Here is a 7,942-nt window from a genome sequence, read left to right on the forward strand (position 1 = left end):
CCCAGGAAGCTTCGTCCACTGCCTCATATAACATCTGCAAATCGCTTGGTTCGCATGGATCCATCGGAACGTTCACGGTTAGTTGGGCGATGGACGGTGGGCGGTGGGCGGTGGGCGTGGTTGGTGGATCCTCCCACTGGACCCGCCTCCGTTTTGGCGATTGTGCAATGGGTCAATCGTCTGTGGAGCTGATCAGTGTGGCATATCTTATACGGATTGTCATACGCAAATATAGCAACATCTTAACTAGAGGGCTCCATCTTTAAACTAGTTTATTTTCCAGCTGAAACTAGTTACTATTGCTCAAGTATTGACTTTATAGAGATTTATGCTATTAGTTTATTTTCCAAGAGCCACATTAGAAGAGGAATGTTAAGGCGATTACTTTTGGGAATCGTCATCAAGTTTAAGTTGCTATAATAACAAGATTAGAGATATTGTATAATTTATCTAATGCTAAAAAATATATCTAGATGAGTCGCATTTCCCCTTTGCCAAAATTATGATGAGGTTTAATTATATAAGGTGCTTTCCCAAGACACCACTTTAAAAGATGACCAGAACATCGGGCTTACAAATGAGCAGCCTTCTCACCTGCCCAGAACTAGAAGCCACAATTACCCGGCCCATTAGGCACATTTAATAAACGACACGAATCAGAGTCATTAGCTAATGCCATAATGTGACCACTTCCCCTTATTTTTCGGCTTCCAGCGCCCCCAAGGCCTTATGTAAAAGGTGGAAAACCGAAATGCAGGTGTCGCAGTAATGCGTGACTGTTAATTAGCATTGGCCATTAGATAAATGGGTGAGATTGGGCCAGCATCTCGGCGATGATCGTCCGGGTGCATTGACTGGGCGGCGGGAGCGATTACGTGAAGGGGCTGCCCCGTGAACGTAATGGCAAACATGGGTTAAAGCCAGGTAGTCCAAGTCCAAGCGGCAAAAAAGCGGCAGCGGCAGCGGCAACGGCGGCTCGTCACGCTCGTTTAACCTTTCAAGTGCGCAGAGATCGGTTGGGGAATATAAGGGGTATATGCACATATATAGCTGCTCGGGTCGGATTGGATCGGCATGACATAAGCGCTTAAACGCAACTCCAACTGTTGAAGCGCGCCTCACTGGGGCTTAAAGTAATGTGCGTTACATTTAAGAATTCAGTTTGAAACTATTTGCAAACGCTTTTCGATGCAAAACATTTATATTAAAATTGTTAGTACATTATTTGCAATAATGAAACATATATGAATCTGCTTTTATCTGCTCCATGACGTGTATTTGAATTATTATTTTTTTCTGTGTAGCAACGTTTTAAGTAAACGTTTCTTAGTGACTCCCAGAAAAAATATGAAACCACAGCCGTAATTAAGGGGCACATAAAACGAGCTGAGCCAAAACAATAATGATATAATTGTTTCACTCTGTGCAAATGTTGTGCCCTTTAATGCTTCGACTGCCCTCAGTTTTGGCCTTTAATTCAGTCATCTAATGGCAACTTTACGATCTGATATAGTTAGTCACTTGTGGCATTCATGGGGCGATGAGTCAGATTCATTAACAGATTGAACCTTAGATGCTCAAGGGTGTCGATTTCAGAACCATTTATACAAAATTCAAACACTGAATTAAATATTTTACCATTTATCTGAAGTCTAGCAAACTATATTACTTCATAAATCTTAAGATCTTTGTCAATGGAGCAGCCTTGATGTGAGATACAAATAGGTTATCGAGATGCTTAAAATATTCTTAGCTGTGTACAAATGTTATTGTTTATTTATAACATGGCATGGCCATCTGCTGGAAAGACATATTTAAAAATCTTCAAGTCACTCAAAATCCCGTTTTAAAACATGCCAAAATCGTGCTATAAACACTTCAAAATATAACATAGCCAAGCCATGTTAAAAGTGTTTAAATTTCGATCAATCTTGCATTTAGCCTTCAAATGGAAATCAATTTCGAATGTCTGAATTCATTTGAGGCTCACCCGGTGACTTGTGAACTGATTTGTTAAGCGGCAAAAGAAAAGAATTGTTGTTTTTGACACCTCTCCACTTTTAATTGCCCTCGTTATGGATACTTATTTTCCTTATTTTTCATTTACAAGAGTCAAGCGGAAAACCCTTTTGATTCGGACCGCAGCCGGAAGCGGAAATGGAGACCACCACACTCCATCGCTAATGAGCCATCGGCACTTGACATTGTACCTGGGCAACTACGATCTATGGCAATTAGGGTTTATTGACAATTGTTGGAGGCGAAAAAAAGCACTCGACTCTAACTGCCAACTCCGCGGTATTCGAAACTCGATTCGTGTTTGTGTGTATTATTAACACATAACTTTGTGCAATAAATAATAACCTTGCCAAATCGTTTGACTTCGTTTCGCTGCTTGGCAACATACATCGTATACTAAACACTAATGCTGAAAATCCGAAAGAGACGGAGTTGCAGTTTTGCAGGCAACTTTTAGATTTTAATGCGCTTTAGTTATACACTTTGCACTTTTACGGCTCCCAGCAATTTCTGCCTTCATTTAATCTGCGAATTGGAGCAGTGGCTAGAAAAAAACACAATATAAACGATTGATTCGTTTGCCTGTGAGAAATCGCCGTGCTCAGAAATTAACATAATAAATAGCGCCATAAATATTAAAAGCAAACTAGTTGCTGCAATTTATTTTTCTATTATTTCTTTTTTTTTTTTTGAGTTGTACCCCTAACCACTTGAATTTGGCGCAGCCTCTTAGCGCTTGTTATAAAATTGGTTTAACCTCTAGGCCACAAATTGCTGGAATGGCTTGGCCTGGCCCAAACAATACGCACTCTTGGCCATCAGAAGTCCTTCGAGTTAATTTCTGCTAATTGGCGGACTGAAGAAACACCAAAGATATACCGAGATTAAGCTAATCTGTCATCTGCAGAGCCAAACTACTTCGACTGATCGTTATTCTTAAATGCTAATGCAGGAATCAAATAAACACGAGCGAGGCAACGTCAAAATGCAATAACATTAGACACCATATTGTCTTTAAATGATTGCTTTGCAAATCAAGAGCACTCCTTCGTTCTTTCGAAATCAATACGTATTTAAAATATTTGCAGTCATGATTATTGCCTTTTAATTATTATAATTATAAGCTTCAAGCAATAAGCTGGATAAGCGGTTATTTTATCATCTATATGACCATTTTTATCGACGTTATGACGAAAATTCCGTTCGTCGAATTTTCGTCATAAAATACTCAGTTTTTTTGCCATAACTTTTAAAATAATTGTCTGAACATAGAATGTTATACGTCGATGCGCTCGTAATAAAATTTCCAATCGAACTGTGTTCAAAAATGGCAATGCCAATTTTTTGCCATTTTTTGCAAATTTTGATGATGCTACCCCTTAAAAAAAATGCAAAAATTGATCAAAAAATTAATTTTCCTAAATCCGTCAAAAAGTGACAGGGATGGTTAGATTTGGTAATTAGCTGATCAAAACAGTTATCCTTTCACCTTTATGATCAATTTTGGCCAAGTTATGACTAAAATGCCCATTTAAAATATTTCAATTTTTCGCCAAAATCCGTTTTTTCGAATTTCGGTCATAAAATAATCCGTTTTTTTGCCATAACTTTTAAAATAATTGTCTGAATATGGAATGTTATACGACGTTGAGCTCGTAATTAAATTTCCAATCGAACTGCGTTCAAAAAGGGGAACGCTAAATTTTTGACATTTTTTGCAAATTTTGATGATGTTACCCCTTACAAAAAATGCAAAAATTTACCGAAAAATTAATTTCCCAAAATCCGTCAAAAAGTGATAGGAGTCGTTAGTTTTGGTAATTAGCTGCTCAAAACAGTTATTCTTTCATCTTTACGATCATTTTTGGCCAAGTTATGATTAAAATGCCCATTTAAAATAATTCAATTTTTGCCAAAATCCGTTTTTTCGAATTTCGGTCATAAAATAATCAGTTTTTTTGCCATAACTTTTAAAAAATTTGCCTGAATATGGAATGTTATACGTCGTTGAGCTCGTAATTAAATTTCCAATCGAACTGTGTTTAAAAAAGGGAACGCTAAATTTTTGCCATTTTTTGCAAATTTTGATGATGTTACCCCTTACAAAAAAAGCAAAAATTGACCGAAAAATTAATTTCCCAAAATCCGTCAAAAAGTGATAGGAGTCGTTAGTTTTGGTAATTAGCTGCTCAAAACAGTTATTCTTTCATCTTTACGATCATTTTTGGCCAAGTTATGATTAAAATGCCCATTTAAAATATTTCAATTTTTGCCAAAATCCGTTTTTCCAATTTTGGTCATAAAATAATCCGTTTTTTAGCAAACAACTTTGAAACTAATTGTCTGAATATGAAAAGCCAAATCTCGCTGACTTGTAATTAATTTTGCAATCAAACTGTATTCAAAGGTTGGAATTCTATTTCTTGGCTTTTTTCTATGTTTATTGTGAAAATTTAGCCAAAGCTGAATTCTTTTAAATCCGTGTATTCCGTAAATTCACGCATTAAAAGAAGTTATTTATTAGCTGTATAACTACATTTAGCCAAGTAATGATGAAAACCCTTTCGAGCATATCAAACTTACACCGGAAGTCATTGTCCTTTCCATCCAAAGTATATTACAAAAAGAAGGCCCAATAAGTTCGAATGGAAAATTTATAAGCCAAGTGGATGTTTTTACTGCACAGGCAATCCATCTAAATATAATCCCCAATTTATGCAATCACTTGCTGTTAAAACCTCGTTGAAAAAATTGTGTAATTGGCTGCCGTTGGTCTGACTTTCCTCTCTGGATTTTTTGATTCCCGACTAATGACCCAATTCGCGCTGATATCCCATTAACAACAATCGACACTTTTGTTTTCGCCAACTCATGGATTTAATTATTTACAGCTCTGTACAGCGGTTTCTCATTTATTTTTATTTTTCGGCCAATCACTTCGATCAAAGCCAGACAGTCTAAATTTAGGCAACAGCTGCCAGAAGGCCTGACTGATTGATATCCGCCAAGTCATGGCGTTAAAGAGTTGTAAGTAATATTCTTGTTTTCGGTGTCACTGAATACCAAAATGTTGTTAAAAAAATATGGAAAAAACCCCTCAGTTAACCTGATCGATATCACGTACTTTTCTTATGTTTTTTTTTTTTTGAGGTCAAAAAGTTATCTAGGCAGTTCCAATAAATCATGACAGTACAGAGTCGTGGCCTCTTCACAGCACCACTGCCGGACCACGCCCCCTAACCGACCGCCCCTGACTAACTGACTAACCAAAACTTTTTAATTTTTTCTCTTCTCTTTTTTTCGGTGGGCCACCACGTTCGGTTTGCCAATCAACTGAAAATGACGGCCAAAACCAAAAGCCGCCGCAGCCACAGAATTGTTAACATGTTAACTTGGCTTAAATGCATTATGATACGAGTATTTTTGCCTTTCATACCAGCATACACACACACGCCTACATTTCCCTGGCGCAATTCGCAAAGTGTTTGAGTGGATAATGGCGAACTATTTGAGCTGATTGGCTGCCGGATGGTGGATATGGATATAAGTGCTCTTCAAGGCTTCATCAATATGTTTGCCAATTATGACTACATTTCGTATACTATACAAGTCATAGAGAATTCTGGAGAATTTCTTAAAAAGCAGATTATTGGCTTGTTTGCAGAGCATTTGAAATTCACCATCGTTGAAGGCATCGTGACCCAATCTCCCAACGTGACAGCTTCCTTTTCACGTCAGAAATCAAGTTGTCTGCTTGCATTTGGGACACTTTGTATATCTGATTATTTGAACACTCGGACAACCACTCGTACTTATTATTAGTAATTGTTTGCAATTAGTCATCGGCGGAGGCTGAGAAACTGAGACAAAAACGCCGAGAGACTTTGGCAATCGCTAATTTATGCAAGGCTCAGTTCGACTTTTTGTGTGTGTTTAGTGGGAACGTGGAGCGAGGAATGAGGAATGAGGAACGTGACGATTGATACGACTTCAATCCGGGTCAGAGTCCGAACCGTAGATCATCATCCCGTTCAGGGTCTCGTCGGCACAGCTATTGCCGGATTACTCATAAAATCGAAAAATTAAGTCCCTGTAATGGGCCGAAAACGCTGGCAATTAAATCAAATCCAATGAGCACTGAAAAATAAGCACAACAACTGTAGCCCAACCTTGCTAATGTCTATGGGCTGCCATTAAAACTGAAACGGCAACAGGCAACAAGCCACAAGAAACAAACACCGAACAATGGCAGTGACTTCGTCGATGTCTTTACATTTAATTGCACCATTGGGCACACGGCAAAGTGAACTGTCAGTAATCTGCACAATGTACCCCTCGGAAGCCCCAACCCCCTACCTCTTTAGCCTCCGATTACCGCTCCATTGGATCTCCGTCGTCTGCAAGTCGCTCGACTTAAAGCCATGTCAACGTCGCCCGAATTAATTGATGCGCCATGAATTGCCGTTCAATGGCAGGGACAGTAGTAAAGTCGCTTTCCAGGGCCGATGAGGTTCCCCAAAGAAGTCGAACACATGGCAGAGGTATTCAAATATATGCTATGTGCTCAAAAATCTATTGGGATACCAAAAATATACAATTCAACAAACTTTTCCCTAAATAAACGTGTTAAATAGGACTTCAAAGTGCAGTTCAACAGAACTCGAAGCAGTTAAGAACTTCTAGCTTTGTCTCCGGCTGAGCAGCTGACCCCATTTGGTGTTCGGGTTCAGATAGAAGATCGTATGCAAATTGCGAACGCCCACATGGGCGTGGCACCGCTGCAACAACAACGAGAAGAACTAGACAATGGAGTCTGAGGTCCGGCCATTAAAGCTAATTTCGCTGTCATTTTCGATTTGGCAGCTTTTGGTTTTCGCAAAGCAAACGACCCAGGCAACTGAGACTAATTTCATAATTTTCGTATACTCGCATATATATTTTTGTATTTTTGGTTTATGCAAAACGCTGTCGCTGTATGTGTGTCAAAATCTAATTCACCTTAAACTGATTTCGAACGCATGCAACTTTTAGTCAGTTTGCTTAGTGAGTCTCACCAGTCGACCGACTGACTGATTTTGGCTCGCCTGCCTTCGCATTTGCTATTGCTTTTCAGCTTTGCTTTAGCTATTTTTGCTGCTCTTGCTTTTGCAATCGGTCGGCGAGATACAGTATCTCCAGTTGAGCTCCAGTTGGGCTCGGTACCAAGCGGCGTATGCGTAATTTGTAGCCTGCCATGCATGTCTGCCTGCACTTCCACACTTTTGCGCCAGTTGGTCGTTAACCCAGGGCAACGCCAGCCAAAAAAAAAAAAAAAAAACAAAAGCTGCCTACCGGTTACCGGTTATCCTTCAGAGCGGCGACAGTCCGCCGCCGAAGGTAATGCGATTGCCCAGTCAGAAAAGAAAAAAAAATGGAAAATCACATATAAAAACCAAATAAAAGAGCGATGCTCGAACCAATAATCAAATCGAAGTGGTCGAATCCAATGGAAACGATCCGCATCGAGTCGCATTGAGCACTAGCTTCCGGTTCACACTGCCAGCACAGTGATCTCTTTAATAAAAAAAATAATAATTCAAGTACCTGTGGAAAACCAGATCAGTTTATGTCTAATATAATAAAAACTGGCAGAGGAAATTGGGCTTAACAACGAAAATGGCAAAATATTATATGCAATTTTCTATTACAACTGCAACCTACCTAGGCAGCAAAAAACTATAATTTGAAAATACAGATGTCTTAAGATACCAAAAGTGTTACAGAACCCCTTAGCCAGGCCCCACTGTAGCCTAGGAGCTGGAATTCCATTCACTTGCGCACGGAAAACTATCAAAAATGTCGTCCACAACTGCTAGTTCCGATTCCTCAGAAGGTCAAATTAGCACTACATCTTCATCTCCATCGTGATAATGGCCACAACGAT

The sequence above is a fragment of the Drosophila erecta genome, unplaced genomic scaffold (genome assembly GCF_003286155.1).
Source record: "Drosophila erecta strain 14021-0224.00,06,07 unplaced genomic scaffold, DereRS2 tig00000152-arrow-arrow-pilon, whole genome shotgun sequence".
Taxonomy (NCBI): Eukaryota; Metazoa; Arthropoda; class Insecta; order Diptera; family Drosophilidae; genus Drosophila; species Drosophila erecta.